This window comes from Nyctereutes procyonoides, unplaced genomic scaffold (genome assembly GCF_905146905.1).
Source record: "Nyctereutes procyonoides isolate TBG_1078 unplaced genomic scaffold, NYPRO_anot_genome, whole genome shotgun sequence".
NCBI lineage: Eukaryota > Metazoa > Chordata > Mammalia > Carnivora > Canidae > Nyctereutes > Nyctereutes procyonoides.
The window spans coordinates 13,434,636-13,462,280 of record NW_026575040.1 but is presented as its reverse complement, the minus strand read 5'-3'; the positions used below and the strand labels follow the sequence as shown (position 1 = coordinate 13,462,280).

Sequence of the window (27,645 nt, the reverse complement as noted above, 5' to 3'; positions counted from 1 at the left end):
TTGTCTAACCTTTAAGAATTCAGGTACTTCAAAGTTGTTGACTTTCCTATGTTTTGGCTTAATGGAAAAGCTTTTTGGCTTGCATTTTGGAGTGTGAACCTGTAACCAACACAGCAAAGGGGATGGACCTAGTGCTGTTGTGGGACGCTGAGGATTTAAACACACTACTTGAAAGTTGACCTAATCTACAAAATGTGCCGGAAGAGATAGCCTGCTGTTATAAGCATATTTGAAATGCCTCAAACTGAATGGTGACAACAAGTTTGGCCTGTGGAGTCAATGTCAAAAGTTAAAACTACTGACTGGGGGAATTACCTAGCTAGGGGAAGTTAGAAGAGTAAGACACTCCATTCAGTCAATTTTTGTTTCTGAAGTTATTTAATGTTACAAAGGAGGCTTTTTCTTTTTTCTTTTTTTTTTATGTTGATGTTCGAGACCATTCTTTAGAAATTTAATGTCAAAGGCTTCACACACAGCCCACATCCCCAAGCTGTTGGGTTTCTGGAGAGCAATAAGGCGGCTGCCTGGCAGACACCAAGGAATGAAGAACACCTACGAATAAAGCAGTTGTTGAGTAAAACTGCTCCTGTAACCATTTGTCAGCATTACCTTATGTGAGGCAACTCTACTTATATGACGTAATAATGATAATTTATAATGTCTTCATGAAGGCAGGAGTGGGTGGTAGTGGGGTTTTTCTTTGTCTTGTCTTGGCATGTAATTGAAACAGCCTGGACCAAATGAGAAACACTTGTGTTCGGCGGGGGAAAAGATTCCAGAGGCTTCTTGACCGGGATCCTACATTGCTTCCTTATTTTACTTGGAGCATGTGAGCAGACTTCTCATCTGGGATGACAATGAACAACATTGCCATTTCTGTCTGTTCATAACTAAATGCATTTTAGGACCAAGGGAACGGTCTAAATTCGAGACCCATGTGACACACCCAGTGAATCAGAAAAACTGTGGAGGTTGAGCTGTCTCAAGAAATCCATGGCTACGGAGGGAATTTATAAATGCCATTGGTTTAACAATGCTACTTACCCAGGAGCTGGGTCCTTCATAAAGAAGTGTGCCTGTGCATTCCAAAGTCACATGCTTTCTCAGTATGTCCCAGAGGAACACGGGGACAGGGTTTGCAGAAGTGCTGTTCAGCCCGTGGGGAAATAGAGCCTGAACAGGATGGACTGATGGGATTGAATACTTGTGTTGGTGTAGAGGGGGGTAGGGGGAGAGGAATCTAAACAAACAAATATCCTCTTGTTCAGATTGTCAGCGTGCTTGGTTTGATTCTAAAATTGGCTCCCTGAGATCCACCCATAAGAACCCTTGAAACACTAAGGCATAGTCATTTAATAAGCATCTGAGTCCTCATTGTTGGCCAAGATTTATGTTGGATGCTTTTAGAGTACAGAGGTAAAGGTGGTGGCATCCTGACCTGCCAGGAACTCACTCAGGGAGGTGAAAGGCACACAGAAGCTAGCTGTCCAGTGTAAGATCTCCCACAGTGAGACAGAAGCCTAGGACATGTAGGGGAAGGAAAGACTAATTTTGATGGGGAGCATCAGAGGGGTTCTTGTAGAGGCTAGGGGTGGGGAATGTGAGCTGGATTTTGGGGGGGAAGGTAGATTTATATCCAGTGATTCTGGTTGGGCTTTCCTGGACAGAGGGACTTGGGCCTACCCCCCAAAATGGGTGAGTGGAAGGAGGACATGGTCAGATGGGGAGGATTCCAGATATACTCTAGAGACTGTTTTGTGGTTCATGGAGGTGTGTCTGTGTGTGTCTATGGGAAGGGCCTGAGTCCAGGGAAATCAGGTAGGGGTTTGATTGTGCAGGATCTTCTATCCTAGGGTGAGAAAATTGAACTGTATCCTGAATGTGGTGGGGAACATACTCAGGGGAGAAGGGAGAAAGGAGGTCGAAAAGGCAGTGCTACAGGCAGACCGAAGGTACAGGAAAGAAGAAAATGAACACCTTCGAGTATACATTTGGGTCTTCTGCTGTCAGACTGATTTTGGGGAAAGCCAGGCTGCTCACATAGGCTGGACCTTTGGGAAGACGGACTGTTGGATTTTTTTTTTTCTTGTATCTTTATTATAGTTGTAAGTTTTCAAACCTGAATGTGGAATCACCCAAGTTAAACTGTACTCAGAAGAGGTCCAGTCCTATTCTTCTTCCTCCCAAACTCTTTCTCTTCTTGTCTGTGAAGTCCTCCATACAGAATCCTTGCTCCCTCTTTTTACTATTCCCTCGCTCTGAGCTTGACTGGGTGCACCATGTAAGGTGCTAGGGATGCTTCTAGGAAAGGGCAGTCCTTATTCTATGGGAGCTCCAGGTGAGACAGGAAAGAAGCAGGGGTTCTGGAACAGTATGAAGGGTGCCCTGGTGGGGATTTCCCAAAACCTGCACAAGAAATTACAGGAGAGTATATGAGGGGGTGATGGTTGGGATGGGGTGCTGGAGAAGACCACCAGCTGTGGGAGATGATGCAGATTGTGGCTTATTTAAAAAATCTTTTTTACTTTTACATGGGGCCTAAAGTTTCCTTCTAATAGCTTAGCCTTGGAGTATGGCCAGTGTTTTGGGGCTTTTGGGGGGTCATTTTTTTAATCCCTCAACTACTACCCCAGCCCTAGATTGGGGCAGAACATAGGCTATTGTGTTGTGGGAGTTATTCTAAGGATCATAATCCATATATGTCAAGTATTGCCTATGGAATAAAATTGTCCTGGAATTGCTTTGCTATTTTAAAAATGTATGTAGGAGATAGTGGGATTAATTAAAAATTTATTTTAGAGCATTTTTGCCTTACTCTTCTATCTCCAAGGATACCAGAAGTACAGCTTCGTGTGTGTGTGTGTGTGTGTGTGTGTGTGTGTACACGCACGCGTGTGTGTGCATTTGCAAGGAAGAATCTTCAAAACTTTTTAACCTTAAAAGGAACTACTGCCTTCTAGCACTGAGCACAGTGCCTGTCCTCTGGGTGGGTCATAAAAGGGACAAACACGAGGGCTATAGGAACAGAGCTACGTTCATGCATCCTGCCCACCCTTTGGGGACTCTGTACCATCCCATCAGCTGGGGCATGTAGGGAGAGGCAACATGTGGCCTTTTCCTGCTTGTGTTCTTGAAGGCATTTGGAAATCACTAGGAATAACAGTTGATCCCAGTCCGATGCCCTTGCAGAAATGCAGGGCTGTCATTGGAGGGTCTACTTGCAGTCCTGGCCCAGGCCTTGATTTAAAGGAACTAGCTGTTAGATGTAGTGACTAACCCCAGGGTCATGCTTCTTACCGTGAATGTCGGCCCCCCTCTTGGCTGAGGAGGCTTGTTCTGCAGATTGTCTGGGTTAAACATCAAAAAGCTACCTCTGGATCTGTTTCCTGGTTTGGCTATACTCCCACATGGATCCCATTGGGTGGAAACAGTGACTGTGCCTGTAAGTGAGCCCTCTGAATTTGAGAAAGATCCCACTTTATAGTCTCAGTGGGAAAGGGCCATGAGATCATTTTGTTCCCTTGTTAGTTGCTGAAACCCTTTGTCCTTCTGGAATTGGCAGGCCTTTACTTTTCCTGAACTCTCAGCAATGGTTTCCCTGGAAGCTATTGTTTTGAATCCATCAAGAAGAATGTTGGGCTTGTATGGATGTGTGTCCACACACACATATACAGATTCGCATCTATGCATATGCATACACAGGAAAGCCATGCCTGTCTTGTGTTCGAGAGATGGCAGGTACCAGTGGAATGTTTTACTTTGAAGAAAGTGACCTATTAAAGAGTGAGTTCTGTAGTCTTTGGCTTTTGCTTTGCTTTTTAAAACTACAGATGTGAGGGATCCCTGGGTGGCTCAGTCGTTTAACGCTTGCCTTCGGCCCAGGGCATGATCCTGGAACCTGAGACTGAGTCCCACACCGGGCCCCCTGCATTGGAGCCTGCTTCTCCCTCTGCCTGTATCTCTGTCCCACCCCCCTCTCTGTCTCTCATGAATAAGTAAATAAAATCTTAAAAAAAAAAACAAACTACAGATGTGAGCGAGAAGAGACTCCTAATGGGGGTGAGAGACTACAGCACTTCCTTTATTAAATGCAAGCTACAGTGCCATCTGCCCAGGGTATATGTTCAAGTGGTCCAAAACTAGTTAAAATGTTGGATGTCACAATGCCAATGTTTGGCTATTTTTATTTTTTTAAGATTTTATTTATTCATGAGAGACACAGAGAGAGAGAGAGAGAGAGAGAGAGAGAGAGAGAGAGGCAGAGACACAGGCAGAGGGAGAAGCAGGCTTCACGCAGGGAGCCCAATGTGGGACTCGATCCCGCACTCCAGGATCATGCCCAGGGCCCAAGGCAGGTGCTAAACCTCTGAGCCACCCAGGGATCCCCAATGTTTGGCTATTATAACCAAAAAATAAAAGTGACAGCTTTATCTGCTGGGGAGATGACAAAACAGGGCTCGTTTTTGAATTGCATGCTCTCCTTATTTGGCCAAGATGATATTGGTGTGTCGAAAGGGCTAAGATTTGAGACCCTGCTGTTCATGTCTCCAAACCCTTCATCTATTTTTGTAATGAGTGGGTGACTTGACCACTTCTTGAATGAGCAGAATTCTCCCGAGGAAGGTAATATATTGATGAGACACCTGGAGGAGAACACGTAAGAACCCTGGCCTTTGTATCCAGCTGAGGAGGGAGTAGTCAAGTGTTCCTCTAAACTTGCCCATGCCTCTGGGCCTTCACTCCCTTCTCAGCTGGAGCTGGTTCATGGTGACAGAATGTGCCACGGGAAATTGGCTTGCAGAGCCTAAAAGAGGAAAGACCACTGGGCTTGCAGAAACCCAACACCAGCTTTTCCCAGAGTGACAGGCAGCACTGGAGGTCAGCGTGGCCTCAGCCCCAGAACTCAGGACTGTCCCAGGGCGTGGACATTTAAAAATGAAAATGTATTTATAGACGGTGTCCCCGGGGCCAGAATTTTAACTGTTCCTGTGTGAGCCCCACCCTTTCACAAGAACAGACCTCATTTCACAGGCCTAGTGGCCTGTCTCAAATGGGGGTTGGAAGTCCTTGTCATTGACCTGACCCCAACTCCCCTACCCCCCAAAAAGAAAAAAGGAAGAATTGCTTTGTGACCTACACATAGAAGAGCACATAAAATGTCGAGGTACAACTTGAAGAGTAAAATGAAATGAACATCTGTGAAGCCAACAACCGGGTTAAGAAATCAATGTTACAAATACAGCCCAGGATCCCCTATCACCTCAGATGTGACAAGTGTCTTAACTTTTTATTTTGACCTATTTGCTTTCTTTACTGTTAGTACCTATATATGTATTCCTAAATAATGTGTATTTTTGTTCCCTGATGTTCATTCTTGGTTTTGAAAACTCAACCACCAAATCAATCAGGAACATAGCTTTGGAAGCTTCCAGGTGAAACTGCTCGGCAAAGCATCCCTAGAGGAGCAGAGCCTCTGAGTGTTGTGAGCATTGCTCGCTGTGGGTCTTTCTCCACGAAAGTGCTACTAGAAACCAACTTCCTCAGTTGTCCCTGCTCTTGTGTATTTCTTTGTAAATGGGGTTGTCATTCACACCCCGGTTTACAAAGGAGTGGTAGAAAGTTCGGAGAGAATTACAAAACATTTTAATTCAGCAGGGGTCCTCAGCTAGATGTACATAGAGAAACTTATGAACTCCTTGAAACTGTATGCATTATCCTCCCTTGGGTGAAAGAGTCCGTGGTCCTACTAGAGAAGTTTGTGGATTCTTCTCCTCTGTAAGGATAAGGAATAACGTAGCAATTGCGTTAAGTTTGTGTTTTTTGTTTTTTAAATGGATGCTGGAGCTGTTGAAGATTCTTGAAATATATTGGGTTGGCTTGTGTGTCTGCATTGACTTTTTACATCTGAGCGTGCCTGAGTGTTGAAAGGAAAATGAGCGGTTCGTTATACCGTGGATTGTCCGGGGTGGAATTCTTAACCATGCTGCCGGTGGCCTCGCAGGCTTTACATTCTCTCTGAAACCTGCATCTCTTTTTCTTGACCCAGAGTAACTAACTAGAATGCCAAAATGGGGGAAAAATTGGGATGGTTGCTGTAGTTTCAAAACAAATGACCTCACTGCCTAAGTTCCAATTGATGCAAGAGAAACCCTAACTTTTGCCTTATAAATAATGGACTCTGGGGAAATACATCCAAAATACCCATTTAGTGAGGGTGGGGGCACATGTGTCACTGCTCAAGCTCACTCCCTAGAAACAGAATACAACTATTGTTATTACCAACTTCCTAGTTATTTCCTTAAGAGATACGGCAATTTAAACTTACAATGACTGACATTCACGTCTTCAAAGTAGGGGGGTAATTAGGCTTTGTGTGAGCTAACTTGTGTGAGGTACTTTCAGCTTTGTTTCAGCACTTCAGCTGAGGGACACAGGAGTTTTACTCCATTCATTTTCTTTTTTATGGACGAGTTGACTGCTGGTCTGCAAAGTTAGGTGTGATGTGTCCATGTATACATTGACTTGTCAGGGTCTGCTGGAACTAAAACCCCAGGGAAAGAGCTATTTAGATGATTACGGTTTAATATATAATTAGATGAAGGTTGATTTTTAAAAATGTAATCAGGAGACTCATTTCCTAGAGAATTAGCAGTTTGATCATATTTTAACAAAATGACCATTGGCAACAGTCTTAGCCCACCCATTTTTGAAATGCCCTGCTTAGGGCAGTCTGGGTGGCTCAGTGTTTTAAGCGCCTGCCTTTGGTCCAGGGCGTGATCCTGGAGTCCTGGGATGGAGTCCCATGTTGGGCTCCCTGCATGGAGCCTGCTTCTCCCTCTGCCTGTGTCTCTGTCTCTGTCTCTCTCTATCATGAATAAATAAATAAAATCTTAAAAAAAAAATCTGCTTAGAGTCTCAGCATTTCCTGGGTGGTTTCTGGTCTCTTGGGTCTGTAAACCTGATGTATGGGAAAGGAGCTTTGGTTTTGGCCTTGTGTTCCTTATGTCTCATAAATTGAGACTTTTTAGGTGTTAAGTTTTTTGTTTTTTTTTAAACCCAAGTTTTTAGACTTCTCATACTCCAGTGTGAAAGCTTTTAAGTTTTGTTTTTGAAGAAAACCAGGAGTTTCACTTTGGCTGTTGGAAATCTTTGGGGAGTATGGGGGGAGAATTTAGGGGAGGGGTTAACATTTGGAAATGCAGGCTGCTCTGTCTGGTTTCATCCATTAAGAGCCAGACAGAGTAAGAGTAACATTTAGAAACTGAGTTTTATTAAGGAAAGTAATTTACAGGTAAATTTAAGCTTTATAGACTTGGGTCTGCAATTCCATTCCTAGGGTTGCCATTACTTGCTGCTAATTTTGGGCAAGGCAGCTCCTCTCTGAGTCTTGATTTTTTTCCTCCTCTGTAAAGACAGGAAAGGTCCAGTGACCTCCAAGGACTCTGGACAGTCGTCTGCCAGGGCCCCCCATATTGGGGGGATTTGCAGAGAGGCTGCTGTAGAGCTGCTGGAAGTAGAATGGTGCCCCTCCCCAGACTGAGGGCAGAGCAGTTACCAGCTGTACAACTGCACAGTGCCTGGAGACCACTTGCCTCAGGTTTTCCTTTTCTAACCACTTTCTCATCTGAACCCCACTGGTGTCCTTCAGTGTTGGGAGAATATTGCGCACCCACTAATGTGGCCATCTGCATTGACACATGTCCTTTGTCTCCTCTTTGCCAGCGCACTGCTGTAGGGTAACACCTGGATTGGGTTCCCAGACCCTTGGATGTCTTGCTGCCCACAAATTCCTGGATCAACTTGTTGAAAACTGTAAGTAATCTGCATGTTTCTACTTTGCAAGCAACTGTAGATGTGTGGATCTGAGGGCTGGAGGGCTGTGGTCAGTAATCCCAACATCCAGCCAGATCCGCCTGAGGGACTGCCTTTTTCCCATCCAGCTCCAGGAGCCTTCGAAATGGCAGCTGTGACCACAGACATGACCTTTCTGCCCCCAGCAGTCATAAAGGTAGAGGGGCCTTCTGATTCTGCCTCCTTGGAGCTGTTTTGTTTTACCACCAGCACCAAATATTGATTCTCCGTCTTTACTAACCTACAGGAACAGATTCTTTATGGGGGCAAATGCAGGTGCTGTTTCTCTGCCTGACCTCTTCTCCCCTGTGTTCTTCCTCATTCATGTCTTATTCTCGTATTACCCTCCCTTTTAGAGAGGCCGTAGCTGACTCATTTAAAGACAACTCCTCCCCACTATTCTCTCTCTCTTTCTTTCTTTTTTTTTTTTTTTTTCTCTCTTTCTTTCTTTTAGATCCTTGCCTACGTTTGTCTTGGCACTTAAAAGAGGATTGGTCTCTTCAGTTATTTGATAGACTATACATTCATTCTTGAAACGAATCTTCAGTTATTTGATAGACTATACATTCATTCTTGAAACGAATATTTGAGTTTCTCATATGGGCACCAGTGATAAGTTTCTTCTGTTTTCTGCATTTGTTTCCTCAACAGCAAAAGGAGGGAGAGGACTGTCACCTAGCACACGGAGTGGTTGTGGATACGATGCCCATGGAGTATGATGTGCACATCCCAGCTGCTCGTTGGAGGGCTATCTGAAGTGTCCTTTTCTACCTGTTTCTGGCTGCATCCCCTCTAGCTGGGCTCTTTTCTTTTGTTTGAGGCCAATTTCTTTGTAGAAATGAACCTCTCGAGGACAGGGATTATGCTTCATCTATCTTTGTATTCCCAGGGTGCAGCTCTCAGCTTTGAGCTCAAAAAACATTTGTTAAATGAACCTCACAAAGTAATTTTTTCTTCCATTTGCTTATCTAGAGTAACCTATCTGAAGAGCCATGAATTGATAGGCACTGCTGACAAATCCCAGAGCAAACACTAGAGTGGTAACAGTGGTCATATTGGTCTCTGGTAATTAGAAGCCTTCACAAGTAAATACAATGGTAGGCGTTTCCTGGCCTTTTGTGGACTTGAGAAGATCTTCTCTCTGGGGTCTGCAATTATTTGTGGTAATGGGAGAGAGCAAATGGGGGCGGAAGATGTTGGATAAGTATCTTAAAAAAACATTCTTTGCTCCAACAGGTTTTTATTTCTTAAAATATTTTTTTACTTGACAAAGTTCTAATAGTAATTTACAATCTGTTATTTTACTAGAAGAGGAGGGGGCAGCCCTGGTGGCGCAGCGGTTTAGTGCCGCCTGCAGCCTAGGGCGTGATCCTGGAGACCTGGCATCGAGTCCCACATCGGGCTCCCTGCATGGAGCCTGCTTCTCCCTCTGTGTCTCTGCCCCGCACCGCCCCCCCAAATAAATAAATAAATCTTTAAAAAAAAATAAAAGAAGAGGAGGAAGGGGAAGATACCTAAACAGGGACCTGCTGATCCTTTGTTTTGATAGTCCTCATATTGGCCACATCTGCCATGGACTGTAGCCTTCTGCGCCTGTGTTGTATTCCAGATTTGAGCCGTGTCCCCCTCTTTGTACCAGACTGTACTTTTTTTTTAAAATCACAATGTGACAAATCTTAGGATGCTAGGGGACAGAGCTACAGCTTTTTCCTCCCTTCAAATGTAGTATTAAACAGTACTCGGGTATTTACTTGCCATCCTTCCTGCCTCAAGACACAGGATCCTGTCATGTCTGCCATTCAGAATTTCCCAACCCTAAAGCCAACAGGGCAGTTGGGGTTTGGGGGCGAGCAATTATTTTCCCTGCAGCCTATGGTTGAGTGCCCGTAGGTACTCTTATTCTAGCAAACAGATTTTATTTTCTAAATGGAATTTAGAAAAATACCATTTTATTACCTTGTCTGAAATTGTGGATCCATGATGACATCCGATCACAATTCTTGTTTACATTTGGGATCCTCCAAGGCATATTTTTTTATTAAAAAAAAATTAAAGGAATGACTAATTAGGAATCTGCCAGCTTTTACTTCTTTCTCCTTTCTCTTTACTGGCTTAAAAAACAAATGATATTGTTAGCCCTCTTTGCTCCTTGAGAGAAGAAAAACATTTTTCAAGGTGGTATCAGGAATCTACATAAAATCCTCATTGTGCTCCTTTGTGGGAAAGCAGTTTAGTTAACAAAAACAATGTTCTGCACAATGCTTTAAAAATGAATGTATTATAGACATTGATTCCATGCTAATAAAAATCTATCCTGTATTTAACAAGTGAATGTTTCTTTGTTAACATCTTATCTTTAAAAAAAAAATTTTTTTTTAAAGATTTTTGACATAGAGCACCAATGGGGAAGCTAGAGGGAAAAGGGAGGAGGAGACTCCTCGGTGAGCAGGCAGCCCAATGTGGGGCTCAATCCCAGGACCCCAAGATCACGACCTGAGCCAAAGACAGGTGCTTAACTGACTAAGCCACTCAGGTTCCCCTTGTAAAAAGAATTTTTATGTGACCTTTCATTCTCCAGTTGCTGGCTGGGCTTCTTGCCCTCTGTCTCCCCATTTAATTTTTTACTTGGTAATATTGCAATGAGCATTTTTATAATACATCCTTGAAGACCAGAGAGGAGGCATTGTTACAGGATTTCAAGGTCAAAAGATAGACACCTTTTTCTTTTTTTTTTTTTAATTTATATTCCTAATGATTGTGTAGAGGTCCTCATGAACACAGAATGTGGATCCTAAACAATTTTGTCATTTTGAAAGCTAAATAAATACAAAAAGCCTTCCAAAATATGCCCATGCCAGATCTGGGCATTCATAGGGCTTTGAACAAAGTCTCTAACCAGCTGGGATTTATCAAGATGTCTTTGCTGATTCTGCAGTTCAGCCTTCAAGGGCTTATTACAGAGGCCCTCTAAGCTTGCCTGGTGTCCCCTCTGATGGTTCCTTTTCTCTGCATCCTACCTGTTCTTGTTTATACCCATTGGTGCTGAGTATTGATAAATGGTCAGGGGTGACTACTTACGCTCCCACATGTTTGAGAGGGAAAATATGGCTCAGGCTGGAGGTTGCTCCTTGCTGCCCACAATGACCTTGGCCGATTCCTTCCCCTCTGACTTTGCTCCAGAGGGAAATTCCTTGACATGTTTGCTGTGGCCACCCTGGGAAGCCTCTGTCTGGGGTCTCCTGAGACCCAGAATTACTGACATTTGTCAAAAGCACAGTTTTCCATGGCAAAGTCATGGTCCCGCTTTGTCAGGCAGCAGGCATCCATGGTAGATCTCTTTAACACAGGTGGATGATGACAAGGAGAGAAGGCTGAGACAATTCCCTGGGGGATGGGTTTTGCTGACTGGGCCACCCTAAAACAGGCTTTTTCCCTCTGTATAGCAGCCGGTTCCCTGTCCATTCCTGCACTTAGACCTCTTTGGGGCCAGCACCACTTCTTGTGTGCAAGTCCCCGATGTATATATACTCTTGCCTTTAAAAAGTGTTATTCTCTATCTCTAGATGAATCTTCTGGGAGGCTTACTTGGTGGGCTTCTGTTTTGAGTAGATGCAGTGAAGATCATCAAAAGCAATTCTTTGCTCCTGGATCTGCCTTGACCTTGTTCCCTGGGAACTGCTCTCCCTGAGGGTATACCTTCTGCAGCTGATAGTAAGAATGAAGAAGTGGAAGCTCAGTCTGTGCTCTAAGAAAACCATCTTGACAATGGCCACAAGGCTTGGCACCAGCCTTACTAATGAGACTTCATTGTTGTCAGGACAGTAGCTGCCTCCCCCAGATGTTTTGCTCAATAGAAATATTTCCATGATAACAAATGCCCTCAAACGCCCTTTTGAGAGTAGAGTCAATCAGTTAAGTAGCTGCGGCTCTGTAGCCAGAGCACATCACTGCACCCATGGATTACATTTGGCAGCATGTCGTTTGGCCAGCTGCATGGCTCCCACGAGACGAACGGGTGGTTGAATGGAGAAGATGTTAGGGAAAGTAATGAGGTGGGAGGACAGAGGGCCGGTGACCTCTGTGCTGCAGCTGAATTTCCAGGGCTGGGTTTGAGCTTTGCTGTTTTGAGTTTGCAGGCCAGCTGCTGCTGCTTGGACCTGCAGTGGTGAGGATGACTCAGAAATCTGGAAGGAGGCCATGGTGATTTCACTACAGGATCAGAGGCAGCCCTATAGCCCTCCGGGGTGGGCGTGGTTGCTGGGGGGAAAGCTTCTGACCGAGGAGTAATTTGGATGCTAGTGCTCTAGGTCACTGGGATCTGTCAATTAGTAACTTGGGACATACTCTATTTTTATTACGGAAAAAAGAACTCTGGTGGCAAAATATTATATAAAACAATAGCAGATGATATCGAGTAAGTTCATTCATTTGGTGAATTAATTACCTTTAGAAATCCTTTGTTTAAAGGGCCAAGTTTTCCCGCAGGGGTGCCTTGGGGCTTCTGGGAAGTCAAGAGGTAGTTTTTAGGCTACACTAGTTACATTTCTGAGAAAAGATGAAAACTCGCTCATGTCCAGATGAGGGAATAAGGTCTGGATCAGTTTTCCACTGCTGCTGTCAGAGGACCACACAGACTTAGTGATTTAAGACATCACTGATAAATTACCAGATTTCTAATCTGCAGAATTATGTGTCTCACTGGGCTAAAATTAAGATGTGGGCACAGCTGTCCTTCTGGAGGCTGTAGGGGAGAATCCATTCCTTTGCCTCTTCTAGCTTCTGCAGGCCACATGCTTTACTTGGCTGGTGACCTCCTTGCTCCAACTTCAAATCCAGCTATGTAATATCTCCCTCTGACCACAGCTGAGAGATGTTCTCTGGAATTTACTGATTCCATTGAGACCACCTGGATAATCCAGGAAACTCACCAGCTCCAGGTCCTCAAGCATATCTGTGAAGTCCATTTTGCCATGGAATGTAACATTGTTACAGGCCCTGCAGATGAGGGTATAGACATCTTTGGGGGGCCTTTCTGTCTTCCACAGGTATCTGTCACAGGGTCAAACAAATGTGGTTTCTTGGGCTTGCCGGGGAGGTTAGTGGCAGAGGTCGGTTCAAAGACATAGGTGTTCTGATGGGGATCAGGGTCCAAGTCTTGTCCTTCCTGCTGTTTGCTGCACTGTGTGATGCCCTGTGGAGGTGGAATGGTTTCTCTCACAGGCTGTACTGTTCATTACAGCATTTTGTCCCTAGGTAAGAGGCTGTGGGGCTGAGGAGAACAAAAAGAGCCATCCTTTCCTAATGAGGATAAAAAGGGTAGAAGCATGAGAGTTGGAGGTGGGGGGCTACCGTTTGAGTTCTGCACCGCTTACAGAAGAGAGTAGGGTGTTGCATTGATGGAACAGACACAAATGAGCTGTCTTAAATGAAACGGGTGGGGTTTGTGGGGTTCAGTGTAGTTGCTTATTGCAGCTAACCTTTATTGAGTGTTGTATACCTGGGAGAGCATACCAGGGACCCCCCAGGCCGTGCTCACTTGTGCTTCCTCTTCGAAAAGCAGCTCTGGGGGATATTTCTTTATGGTTCCAGCACTTCTCTGCGTATCAAAACCGGACCAGCTCTTTGCTTACACTTTCTGTGGAGACCTCACACTGGAAGCTCTGGTTTGCTCACAGCCCCACAGCTTCCTGGCTCAGTCCTTATATCTCAATTTCTAATTCCTAGGAGGTGACTCTAAATGGCTGAGCTTGAGCCAGTTGGCTTGGAGGGTGGAAGAGGAGCACAGTCATTTGGTTCTGTTGATGAGTAAATAGTGATAGAAAAGTGTAGTATGGGGAAGGGTCCTTGCCTTATTTGATAGATGTTACCGTAGAAACACTTTGTGATATGAATGTGTTGTTTTGAAGGATTTGCTTTTGAAATAACTTCAAACTGAGAGAAAAGTTGCAAGAATACAGAGAATTCTCATGTAGCCTAAACATAGATGATCAATTACAAATATTTTGCTGCATTTATCATTCCTTTATCACTTGTATTTCCTGAGTCATTTGAAAGTTACATCATCCTACTTCATTCCTAAATACTTCATGTTTTCCCTGTTAACAAGAACCTTTCTTTTTATTACCAGTTCAGTTTGTAAAAACAGGACTTTAACATTGATCTACTGTTACCAGATATACAGTCCATATCTAAATTTTGCCAGTTAACACAATAATGTCCCCTACAGCAATTATTCCCCTCAACCTAGGGTTCAACCCAGGATTCTGCAAACTGTGTGCAGTTGTAATCTCTCTTTGTCTGTTCACTGGGAAGTTCCTCTGCCTTTTTTTTTTTTCCTTTCATGACATTGACATTTTTGAAGATTGTGGGCAGATTATTTTATAGCTGTTTGGATTTGTATAATTCCTCACTTGATTTCTCATGATGAAATGTATTTTTGTCAGGAGGGCTGTGTAAATCACACTTTGCCTCTTAGTACATCACATTGGGAGGCATGTAATATCCTTTTGTCCCGATATTGGTCACATTAGCTTTGCTCCTGTGGTTAATGTGGTATTGAACTTGTGTAATTCAGTCTGTGTTCTAGAGCAGTTGAGCGTTTGAATCTGGGCATTTAAAGAGGACCTTCTTTAAATACATCTAGTTTGCAAGTGCTTTTAGTTCTTTAGTGGGGTTTTCCTGCAGTGGGGAACCTTTTTCCTTGTAAGGTGTGCACTTGAATATAGTTAGAAGAGCTGATGTCTTCAGAGCCCACAGCTTGTTGTGAGGAAACAATTGCCCGAGGTTATAACATTATCTATGCTCCTGTGGCAAGAGTGAGGTCCATCGCAGAAGTAGAAGCACAATTGTGGTGCTTCTCTTTTGACTGCATCTGACTGTCTTGGCTGTCTCTGAATTACCTAGGAGCAGAAGAACGATTTGGACACAGAACTCTTCCTCTTGCATACTTGACAGGCCTATATTGCTAAAGATGACGGTCCAGGTGCTGCCACTCTTTCTTTCCTGTAGATCTCTTACCTTGAAATGCTGATGGCAGGCTGGCCTAATGTGGTTTGATCAGCTTGCATGTTGCTCCCATTTCAGCCGGTAAGACCCATGATGGTTGCTTTTACACTGATGATGCGTTCCCTTTATGAATGTGACTTCTCAGGACTCTGGAAGCTGCTGTGTGGGAAGGATGTGTGCTTCTCAGAGCTCTGAAAACTTTGTTTGATTTTGGAAAGTTTTATCCTGGATCGGTGCTTCTCAAACTTCTTCCAGTTTCACTGTTTGATGTTGGACATTTATTGGACCAACATCTGTTGGACATTCAACCTTGTTGACCTCTAGAGCTGTTGTTTCCACTTGTTGCTATAGAAACAAACAAAATGACTTGCATGCAATCCACTTTAAGATTAATAGGGAAAATGGTACTTTTTATAAATAAAGGATCAAAAATACTCAAGAGCCACAGTGTATTCATGTACTACTAAAAAAAAAAAAAAAGGAAAAAAGAACATAGGGGAGTAGGACTTGAGCAATATCCTTGAGGTCAGGGCTTTAAATTAAAGGGACAATTACTAAGGGACCATTACTAAGATTTAATGGATTTGTGGGTTCATTTGTTTCTCAAGTTTTGTTTTGTTTTGTTTTGTTTTTTGCTTTGTTTTTTAGATATGAACAGTTTTAATGCCTGTAGTTTTTCATGGGGGTTATCTCTGCGTGACTTGGGGCTGGTTTGTCAGTGTCCTCAGCAGAATCAGTGGTGACAGCGGGCCTTCAGCACATACCAAAGACAGCTGCTTGGAGAATTAAAGAGGCCTGGGCATATATTCCCAGAGTTTGTGCTTGTGCTTGAATTGGAGTAAGAATTACAGGCAGCCTTAGAAAAACTGGATGTGGAAGCATTCTATCTTCCCCAAAAAGATGTTAATAATTTAATTCCTTATCTTGTGCCTTGGTATCTACAAGTGCTTCTCATACACAGCAAGGGCTGTTTATGTTCTTAATTATTAAAGATGCTGGTATGTCATCTGCTTTTCTACCTTTGGAGTTTTTGCATGAGGAGGGGACCTAGGTCAAGTGTGTATTACTTTATAAATTTTTTTTAATGTTAAGTCTTCTGTGTGGAATACAGAAATACTGAATAGAGTTTGGTGCTGGTACTGGATGAGGGGGAGTGGCTGTTCGGGAGGATGTGGGGAGGGAAGTGGAGGTTGATGGAATATGAGTAAGATGTTCAGGAAATGCAAAAAAAAAAAAAAAGAATTGAGAGGAGCTAGGCTAAACAAAAAGTAACCTGATGATAATGGAGTGGTACCTCTTTTACTTCAGTGTCTTCTGACAAGGAGGAATTCAGAATTGAGTGAATGTTCCAAATAATTGAGGTTTCCCCCGATATAGGCAAAACCATTTTTCTTATAAAATGTCTGAAATCTGTTCTATATTTTCCCACCTTGAAAAGTAGGAGATAAGTATGATTTACCTTTTCCTTATGACTCAGAATTCTCTGCCTGGCCAAAATAGTAGCTATCTCTCAGACACTGGGCATGGGTTGCTGCCCTCTGATGTGTCCTATCTCGTTTGACCATCTGAGTCTGCTTTTTGGAAGCCTTATAGTTGTGCTGTTCAGAGAGGACCATGGTTTCAGGCAGGATATAAAGTTGCCAGGATATATCTGATAACCAAGTTGATTCTGCACTCAGAGAGATTGCCCTCTTGTGACTTCACACACATAGGGCTAGTATTGGGTGTTGACTTAGTGCTTAAGATTGTTTTCTGGTTGCTCAGGGCTGGTGGCTTTTATTTGCCCTGGTCATAAACCATAGAAAAATGACAAAACGGAGAGGCCCATTCATTGAAGGATGCTTATTACTTACATCCCCAAGAATGGGGATAAGCACACCATTTAGGAAGCATTAGCATGGTCAGGAGGCAGAAGAAAAGAGTGCGGAGAAAGCAGTGCCTTTACTGGGGTTTCCATAAGAAAGGCAGGGCAGGGGACTTTCTGGGTGGCTCAGTTGGTTAAGCATCTGCCTAATGCTCAGGTCTGGTCCTAGGGTTCCTGGGATCAAGCTCCACATCAGGCTCCCTGCTCATTGGGAAGTCTGCTTCTCCCTCTGCCCCTCCCCCCAGGCTTGTGCTCTCTTGCTCTCTCACTCACTCTCTCAAATAAATAATAATAAAATAAATAAATAATATCTATCTAAAAAGAAAAAGGCAGGGCAAGGGAAGAATTTAAAGATTGGCTAGTTTGAATAATCCTAGTGGGGTTTGGGCTAAATAGGGGTTGTGTCTTGGTGCCTTATGCCTGGTCCTGGACAACTTAGGACAGGGGAAGTGGGGCTTGGTGCCTGAGAGTTGGATAAAGGGGATGCCAGGGATTGGGGACTAGACTCTGGAATGGTTGCTTTTTTTCTGGCTAAGCCCTTTGCTGTCTCTAAGAATTGCTTTGCCCTGGGAGGGACAGGCCTTCCCTGAGTCTAGAAGGCGGTGTCCAAATGCCAGAGTATTAAGAATATAGAAAAGAGAGTTAATATAATTGGCTCTATAATGAATGGATGCCACATTCCTGAATCCAGGAGGTAAGGAAGCATGGTGAGAGAACAGTGAGTGGCCTTGTAACAGATGGGTTGAGGTTGATGACTGTCTTAACTTGCAGATTGTCAGATTCCTTAGGGGGCCTTAACATCCTCTGATCTAACTCTGTGGTGCTTGGAGGCTTAAGGACAGTGGGAACCACACTTCGCTACTCCTTTCTGATAGAAAGAAGTATTTTCATCAGTGAAGGGATTTCCTCCATTCTTTGCCTTATTGAGTAATGAATTTGAGTTGAATGAAGCCTCATTTCGTTAAAGAAAAGTAAGCAAATAACTGGTCTTTGAGTATTGAGGGAAAAGGGAGGCTGTGCTGGTGGGGAATTTGTTTTTCCTCTCAATTGTTAGGTATGTGTATGTTTCAGTAACGTACCAAATGTCTAGGTCATTTTATGAGTAGGCTATTATTCAGATGTACCTTACAACTTTTGTTTAACATGTAATACATGGTATTACAGATAAAATAGAAAATTCATATTGATAAAAGAAAATAAAACTATCCCATAATCCTACCATCTGGAGAGATCTTCTGTTTTAAAAATAATTCCTCAATATGTACGTTCTTTTTGTGATTTTTTTAAGAACCTCCCCCTCCCAGCCCCCACCTTATAGCTTAAAACTTTCCAAACACTGAGGTTATTTTATTTTACATTAATTTAAATAATTGCCTTCTGTTACGGTGGAATTCTTATAATTAGGGAACTTTATAGATGCTGACAGCTCTAATGACCTAAGGGAAGGTGTTTGAGGTGGTGCTTTGAAACAAGTGTAAGAGTCGAAGACGAAGTCCTGGCCACCTTCCCACTATATTATGGTGGAGAACTTGGGATGTTCGTGAGGCCTTCTTGTAAGGGATTGGGAGGATTGGAAATCTGGAAATAACTTACTAGCATTTGATTTGTGCTCCCTTCTGCCTTCTTTGGGACGTGGAGTAGGATGTTGTAGTTTATAGCTTAAAGGGCAGATAATGGGTATAAATCATGATCTGGGAAGTATAGTCCACGAGCAGCTGTTGGCCAGCTGCTGCACTGGTAACTCAGCAAACAGTAAACTTTCATCTTAGAACCTTAAATTGTGTCAGAAGCCATGCTGCCACACAGTTGTCATGCAGATCTGGGTTCACATCTTTCCTATATCCTCTAATGGCTTTGTGAGGACAGGCCAGTTACAAAACTCCTGAATTTGTTTCCTCACCTATAAAATGCTGGTAACTTACCTACCTTATAGGATTGTTGTGAGAAGGGCATTATACAAAATAATGCAAGTGAAACACCTCGTACCATACCTAGCTCCTAATACTCATGTAGTAAGTTACTGTCTTCCCCTCTCCCACACCTTCCCTTACTGATTTTTAGGATGGTAGCAGGGTTCGAGCAGGTTATTGTCAGGAGTGAATTTCTTCTAGGCATGCCTTACAAAAAGGTAACCCAAATCTACACAACCACTGCCCCTTTTATTTTCCATACAATAAGCTGGTCCAACACAGGCCAGGCAAAAAAGTCTAAGTAAACACTGAACCTCCATGTCTAAAAGAAGGGGAGGACCCTGGTGAAGAAGGTAGTTTTCTCTCTATCTGAATCAGGGATGCAGCCTTTCTGCTCTCTGGGTGATACTGGGATTCCTTTATTTCAAAGAAAAAATGAGGCCAAAGGACAGGAGACGTACCAAGAGGTTTCATGTGCCGTTTCATATTTAGTGCTTTTAGCATCTTGAATTGTTCCAAGGATTCCAAGTGCCCTGAGCTGGTATGTTCCCTTGGAGTGGGCACCGCCAAGGGGGCACTGTAGTCTTTTGCTCCCGTCTGACTTTGCCCCGGGCTGAGGTCCTGCGTGGCCCTTGGTGAAATTCAGTTACACCGTCTGCTTGAAGCTGGACCTCAGCTGGCAGGGTCTTGGGGGGGTTTAAACAAAAGCACGAGCCCCTCCAGAAGTAGATTAGGTAGGTGTCCATTCGAGCAGGGGATTTGTGCATGTTAATTCTCAGAGCAGATATCTGGCTGAGAAAGGACTGGGTGACCTTATTTAGGAAAAAGGCTACACTTTGCTAACCTTTATTCCCTGGAAAAGGAAAAAAATCATTACATGGCAGAGGTTCAGGCCCCATGGGGGATTTTATGGACGATTCTCCATTTCAAGAGTCTTATTTCCATAGATGTGATAAAATTATCAGGAACTTCTGCTTGTCCCCACTGTATACGCTTTCAGTCAGAAAAAAGAAAACTCTTCATATTTCTTGCATAGTCTAGGCTTTTGTCCCTTTCCAGCTGTAGCACTTAAGGATATTTTTTGTAAAAGGAAGAGGGAAAAAAAGACAATTATTTGAAAAGACCTTGCCCTGTACGCCCTTCCCACTCCCACGCTTAATACCGGTAAGTGGGGAGTAGCTTCTAAGCAGATGCTCTTAGACAGCTGCACAAGTGACACAGGGCCCCTTAGAGCCTGTCAGTTCAGCTCCTCCTCCAAGTGTGGCTCTGATGCTGCCCCCTCCTGATGCTGCTGTCCCAGGCCACCCCACCCCCAGCTTAGCCCTGTCTCTCTCTATTCCCGTAAGCTGTTCACTTCTAATGCCAAGAAGCAAGCAGAGTAAGGGAGAGCGTGCTCTTGTGGACTCAGAAGACCTTAGTCCAAAGGCCGGCTTTACCACCTTCCAGCTGTGCAACTGGGCTGAGCTGAATTTCTTTCACTGAATTTGGGATTATGCTTTGTGATGCCTTCTCCATCTCGTCTCGCAGCTAGACAACTAAACTGGAAGACAGGATGTTGTTCATCCTGTTATTTCCAGTCATTTATCTAGTCATTCATTTCTTTATACGATTACCCTCCTAGGACCTAAGAATAGAGATGAACATGATACGTTGTGGCACGTGGTAGGAATTACAAGCTATTCCTTTTTTTTCCCCCCTATATCTCCTGCTATACAAATAGGTAGTTAAGAAAGCTTTGGATATTTCTCCCCAGACATTCAGAAACAAGGAGCAGTGCATGGCTCTGGCTGTTGACTTGAAGTGTAACACTTCTGAAACCAGTGTTAGGAAAGCATTTTACTGGGAAAAGGTTATTTCCAAGTTTAGGGGTCAAGAGAGAACTCTCTGTTTAAAATTTTCCTGCCCTCTGCTAGCTAAGACCAGGATAAACAAGGACTAGAAGGGCATCGGGGCATATAACTTTTAGTAAGATGGGTAGAAACTGAGAGCAAGAGTCTGAATACGTGGAAAAGTACTTGAAATACTTTGATAAATGGAAAGTGGATATAGACAATTTCAGAGTGATGGTATTTCAAATGGGCTCAGTTTTATCACCTTATTCCACCTGGAGAGGGTAAACTGTTATTACTCTTCATTTTCCAGAAGAAACTTTGTGTGGGAAAGCCCTGAAGGACCACATTCCACTTGATCCCTTTTATTAACAAAATTGTATTTCGCAGTCAGGTGGGGTGTGGCTGGGGAGCCCTTTCAAGATTGGAGCCTGGAGGCTTTGGGCTGGTTAATTGCATGTTTGCTTTTTGGCTTCTTTCCAGTCTTTCATCATAGATAACCCCTTATCTATAATTTTTAGACAAAAAAACAAAACAAAACAAAAAAAAACCACCCAAATCTGCCTTTCCTCTTTGTGTTTTATGAAGCTAAACGGATGGTGATAATAATCTAAGCACTGGGTTTGGGAAGTAATTATGGTGGATGAAAAGGGTCAGGATGGATTCTCCTACAGAGGTCAGCCTGTGGAGGCTGCATCCAGGCATCACCATGGTTGAGCAGTCTGGCCAGCTTAGCTGGCTGTCCACATCCTGACTCCTCTCCCCCCAGATATCTTCCAAGGCTGCTGGCTTTACCTGTCTACAGAGAGGATAGGCCTGTTTGTTGGAATTGGAGATATGCTGGGTGGCCTAATCTGAGAATGCCGGATTGACTATGGCTCATCACACCTGGATGCACCTTGCGACCACCTATATATAGCTGAAATGAAATGACAAGGATGAAAAAAAAATGACAAGGATGGCGTTTAAGAGGAGTATTGGAATTTGTGTCACTCAGAGCCCCGTGCATGACTAGGGTGGTCATTCCGGACTGAGCACTAGTGGCTCCTGACCCTCACTACTCAGAGTGGAGGCCCTGGGTCCAGCAGCATGTGTATCACCTGGGAGCTCATTTAAAATGCAGGCTTTTGGGGCAGCCCTGGTGGCTCAGCGGTTTAGCGCTGCCTTCAGCCCAGGGCTCCATCCTGGAGACCCAGGATCGAGTCCCACGTCGGGCTCCCTGCATGGAGTCTGCAGTCCCTCTGCTGGTATCTCTGCCTCTCTCTCTCCTCTCTGTTTCTGTCATAAATAAATAAATAAAAATCTTTTTTAAAAAAAATGCAGGCTTTCTGGCTCCACCCGAGCTTCCTACATTAGAACCTGCCATTTAACAGGGCTGCAGGGGATGTGTGTGTACATTAAGGTTTGATAACCTCTGCTCCCATACGGTATTGTGGTAGGATTAGTGTTTGATTGTTCCTGGAAGCGTGGTGCTGACTATATGCACTTTGCTCTTCTACCACTACTTTCCCTCCTAAGGATTGGGCTGTAATTTGCATAGGTCAGTTTTAAAAAATTAACATTAGTGAATCCTCTCTTCTGGATTAGGACTTTTAGTTGCTTTGCCTTCTATTTTCTGGCACATGCACATAATGTGTTTCAGTTAAACATACGTAAGCTGTAAAACAAACTGTGTTCTACAGCCAAATAGAGAGGATTGTACTCTATCTTCATGATCTCTTTGAGATGGCCTTTGGCTGTGTCTCCCTCTCCCCAGATGATGATTTGCCCTTTTTTTGGGGGAGAGGGAGTTAGGAGTCCCCTCACGTGTGTGTGTGTCACTGCATTTGCCTCAGTGTGTTGAAATTCTTGTTTACATTTCTGACCTCTCTGGAGATGAGGCTCTTCTATTATTTACAATACCTTGTGTCTAGGGCATCCTTGAAGCATAGTAGGGATTTAACTAAATGTTTACTAGTGAAATGAGTGGCATCAATGATTAAGATCTCCCCATATACTTTTTTTTTTTTTTTTTTTTTTTTTAAGAGAGAAGGGGAGAGAGGCAGTGAAGAGAGGATCTCAGGCCGATTCCCCACTGAGCAAGGAGCCATGACATGGGCCTTGATCCCACAGTGCTGATATCATGACCCGAGCCTAAACCAAGAGTCAGATGCTTAACCAATTGAGACATCCGGGTGCCCCTAAGGCTTCCCAGTATGGGAGTGTAGATTATATCTGTGTATTTGCATATTCTCTATTGTTCCCTCCCGCAAGAAATCTAGGGGTAGAGAGTGAGGGTTACTTTCTGTTGGAAACTGTAGTACTTGATTCAAGAAGTTTAAATTTATGAAGGGGAAACAAGATTAGGCTAAATGGATGGATTTTCTGTTAGATGGTAAAAATGGCTATTTAAGACCTCTCTGGGTGACTTGCATGCCTGTTGATATTTTTCTCCACGACCTGTGGAACTTGCCATCTTATGGATGCAGAGTTCCTGCTTCCCTTAAAATGAAAGCAGTTTCCAGGTCCAGCAGTTTCTCTGATTGATGACCTTAGGAAAAGGTTCCTTAGAGTTCTGTTCTTATGTTGCAGTCACTCAAAACTCAGCTAGCTATGGGTCATTCAGAGATAACTAGAGTTCCATGATAATGATTTTTTTTTTCCTGAGCATGATTTTATGTGAAGAGATTCCACTCTGTTTAATATAACGTTAAGCAATTTATAATTGAAAATACTGATTTATCGAAAATTGTAAAACAAAACCAAATAAACGTGTTCCATTGCCTGAAAGTTCTTTCCTTGGTGATGGGGTTGTGGGTACATTTCTGTGTTAGACAGCATTCTGGCTCCTCAGTGCTGATCTCTGAGCACTGAAGGTCTTTTACAACTGTTTGAGGACTAAGGAAAGGCCCAAGTTCCTGTCTTGAGAGCTCCATCTAGAATTACATGGCAGTTATATTTAAGAATGAAATTTCGGTTTTTAAGGTAAATGTTCTGATACTTCAGTCTAACCTGAATGGGTTTTTCTAAATATCTGTTTTTAGGCTTAGGATATGTTTGCATTTCTTGTGCACAGTGGGGGCAGCCCCTAGCATCACCCACTGACGCAGTCTGTGAGGTTGTTAAGACTTGGTGTCTTTGAGGTCATGAAAAGGCTCATAGGCCTTTTTATACTTGGAGTAACTATTTGAAATGGCTTAGAAGCTTATAAACCCTGTGTGGTGGAAGTGAAAGGCCTCTTTGGGTTTCCAAGGTGCTGGGATACTGTGAAGCAGTATCAGTGATAGCAAATAAGACTATGGTGGAGAATGAGAAGTTGAAACCACAAAGCTGCCAGTATCATTGTGGAGTGAGATGTTTCACATTGACCGAACTTTCTAAATAACAGGTTCTTAACGTTGAAAGCTCTTAAACTAATTTTATTTAAAAGCTTTAGAGGGGATCCCTGGGTGGTGCAGCGGTTTGGCGCCTGCCTTTGGCCCAGGGCGGGATCCTGGAGACCCAGGATCGAGTCCCACGTCGGGCTCCCGGTGCATGGAGCCTGCTTCTCCCTCTGCCTGTGTCTCTGCCTCTCTCTCTCTCCTCTCTGTGTATTCTCATGAATAAATAAATAAAATCTTTAAAAAAAAAATAAAAGCTTTAGAAATCTATCTAAATATTTCTTGAGCTTCTTTGAAAAATTGTGCTAGACAGTGCTTTTCCTGATGATTCAGAATCCTTATCACTTCATGCTAATGTGATGTACCCAGTAAGTGATTGGAGTACAATTCTTTGATCCTACAAAGCATGCCCCCCGAGCCTTTTACGTAGTTGGAGTGCTAACTCTTGGAGCTCTCTTAAGCTCCCTGGTTGTTACTGGTCTGTTCACCCACTGTCAACTTGTCTTTCTTTTCTTGTCTTCTTAGTGACTACTTGTTTGGCAGTCAGGCCACTTGGCAGGTTTGTGGGAATTAGGCATATGTAATGATCAAAAGTTATGAATTTAGCCAAGAGGGACAGGTTTACATTAGAAAGTGTAGGGCTGTCAGGTGATCTCTTCATATGCCAGAAGAAATTTTTAAAACCAGGTTCTGGGTTGGTGAATGTGTCCCAGAGAACTGGGATAGCCACCATTCTCACCTATATTCAAGCATCTATCACCTGGAGTGTGAAGTAATCTGGGTGTCAGATGACCCTTAAAATAGATGACATGTTGTCCACAAAACCTTCTGACTAGTAGGATTTTTTTCCCCTTAAATATGAGTTCTTTTTATGGATAAATATTACTCCTCAGGGATGCCTGAGTGACTTAGTGGTTGAAAGTCTGCCTTTGGCCCAGGTCATGATCCTGGGGTCCTGGGATTGAGTCCTGCATCAGGCCCTGCTTCCCCCTCTGCCTATGTCTCTGCCACTGTGTGTCTCTCATGCATAAATAAAATCTTAAGAAAAATTACTAATCCATTACATTTTAGGAAGGGTGGGGAGGGCAGTATACAGAGGGCATGAAAAATTGTTAAAAGAAGTTTGGCAAAACTTTGAAAGGAATGGATCTACTCAGGAGAGCTGTGTAAGGGTTATTGTTAAGCAGAGCAGAGATCTGTTGATGGGATGTAGTGGAGTCTGAAGCCATTAATGATTAAGTGACCAGCGTAAGACAGAGGATTTGATTTTTGCCATTTGAAACATTGTAGAAATAACTTGACCAGTTTTTTGTTTTTTGTTTTTTTTTTTTCCCCTCCTGGGCCTGCAATCTGTCTTTATGCTTCCTGGGACATTATTTTACTTACTACCAAAAAAAGGGAAGAGAAATAGCCTGGATAGGACTTGAAACCAGGGCTCCTTTAAGCAAACATATTTTGCAATTGAGAAGAAGGTGGTACAAAAATGTCAACTAATTAGGTGTAGTTGGCCAGAATTTGCCATTCCTTACACATTCTTTCTCAAATTTTTTTGGAAATGACAATTCCAGTGAGAATCAGAAGGAATGTTCAAAATGGATGGTGGCCATTGGTGGGTTGTTTTCGTTTTTGTTCTTTAATGTCTAAAATGAATGCAACAGAATCTTCCTGGCCAAAATGGCTCTACAGACCACATGGGGGAACAAGTATTCATTGTCTCTCATGTGCTCAGTGTATAGGCACTGAGCCTATATGAGGTATGTCCTCCATACCATAAAACAAGGAGACCCTGTTGTCAAGGATTAAGCAGGGGTCCAGTTGGGCAGGGCAGTATGATGTACCTTTGGACTGGTGGTGCTCAAACAGGCAGGCTCATAGTGGTAAACCCTAAAGTGAGGCAAGAAGAAAAAGGTTTTTGTTGACTAAAATGCCCTTGAAATGGCCAGGAAAGACCAGGGATGTCTGCTCTGCCCATCTGAAGCCCCATCAGTACTGACTTGGAGTTTGAGGCACAACATGAAATTCCTTATTGAGGAAGTACTTTTAGTAAAGAGTTTGTGAGTTAAAAATAGACCTGCCCTACGACCCAGCAATTACACTGCTGGGGATTTACCCCAAAGATACAGATGCAATGAAATGCCGGGACACCTGCACCCCGATGTTTCTAGCAGCAATGTCCACAGTGGCCAAACTGTGGAAGGAGCCTCGGTGTCCATCGAAAGATGAATGGATAAAGAAGATGTGGTTTATGCATACAATGGAATATTACTTAGCCATTGGAAACGACAAATACCCACCATTTGCTTCGACGTGGATGGAACTGGAGGGTATTAAGCTGAGTGAAGTAAGTCAATCGGAGAAGGACGAACATTATATGGTCTCATTCATTTGGGGAATATAAATAATAGTGAAAGGGAATAGAGAGGAAGGGAGAAGAAATGAGTAGGAAATATCAGAAAGGGAGACAGAACATGGAAGACTCCTAACTCTGGGAAACGAACTAGGGGTGGTGGAAGGGGAGGAGGGCGGGGGGTCGGGGTGACTGGGTGGCAGGCACTGAGGGGGGTACTTGATGGGATGAGCACTGGGTGTTCTGTATGTTGGCAAATTGAACACCAATAAAAAATAAATTTATTATTAAAAAAATAATAAAGGAGTTTGTGCCTCAATGGAGTACCTTTCCCCTGCTATTTAATATGCATGCTCTTCTTGAGCAGTTAAAGATGCAGAAGATAGACACCATTTTTTAAAAATTTTTTCACAGGCTGCTCTTGGCCATCTTTTCTGAACACATAGGCCCTGCCACAATCCATATGTCAGCACGATTTTGATGGTGAGATTTTTGGTTACCTGAGGGGGCTTGCAGGCTTGCCAGAGCACTTCTATCCCTGACTAACCAGTGTCACTGAAAAAGGGAGGTCATGCAAGTTTGGAGGTTAGAAATAGTCTGCTTAAAGGTGCAGTATGCTGTGGGGCATGTTATAGACCCTTCCAATGAGCATAAGACAAATGACCTTGTTGAAAAGGCTAAATGAGGTTGGGACAGGTAAGCCTCCCTCAGTGCACTGTTTAAATAACGGAGGAGGTTTTGTCTCTGCTCCTTGCTTTGATTTGGCTGAAGGAAATGGGTTGGGCCATCTGGGCACAATCAGAGTTTATATATACATCCCTTCTGTTCTCCTTTGTCCTGAGCAAGTTGCATGTGTCACTCTTGGCCTGGGTTTGTCAAGCCTCCCCTGAAGACTTGGGTGGATGGACACCCATGACTGACCATTGGGAACTTCCATGAATTACGTCCCTGCTGGGCCTGTACTGAAGGGGCTACCCTCCCACGAGGTTGCTGGATACCACCCTTAGTTTGGTTGGCTGTTGCAGAAATGAAGCTTGTACTTCCATTGCCCCAGAAAAGCCTTAATTATTGATCGGAGCTTTTCATGATTCAGGATCGTAAGGCCACCTGCTATGGCAGAAGTGACTTTAAGTGATTCCTGGGAAGGTAAAAACAGTTTAGAGGGATACATTTACACTGATGGGAGTGAACCTCTGGAAAGTGGTTGTTTCTTTAATTGGATGTAGTTAAACCAGCAGGATTTTACAGTAGAAATGATTTTATGCTATACCTAATGAAGGCTCACTGATCTTTAAATATTTTTGATTTTGAAGGTCTGTTTTGAAGGAATTTTTTTTTGAGTCTCATAAAGGTTTATGACTGGATTTTTTTTTTTTTGAGATTATTTCTCAGAGGGCTTATGAGTGGGCATTATTTTCGTAGAGGGTCAAGTATTAAGACACTAACAGAAAACCAACTAAGCATAGTTTGGGCATAATAG

The 27,645-nt window shown here is 43.3% G+C and overlaps 1 protein-coding gene across 8 annotated transcripts in view; it reads left to right on the top strand.

Moving 5' to 3' along the window:
• Nucleotides 1–27,645, top strand: part of TLN2 (talin 2) — a 423,602-nt gene that overhangs the window by 64,294 nt on the left and 331,663 nt on the right. For 7 of the 8 annotated variants that reach the window (XM_055319645.1, XM_055319651.1, XM_055319650.1 and 4 more), the window contains exon 2: nt 7,723–7,812. The exons of the other annotated variant lie outside the window; for it this stretch is intronic. The gene's annotated coding sequence lies outside the window, so the exon portion shown is untranslated. The remainder of the gene's footprint in view (nt 1–7,722; nt 7,813–27,645) is intronic. 8 annotated transcript variants of the gene reach the window in all.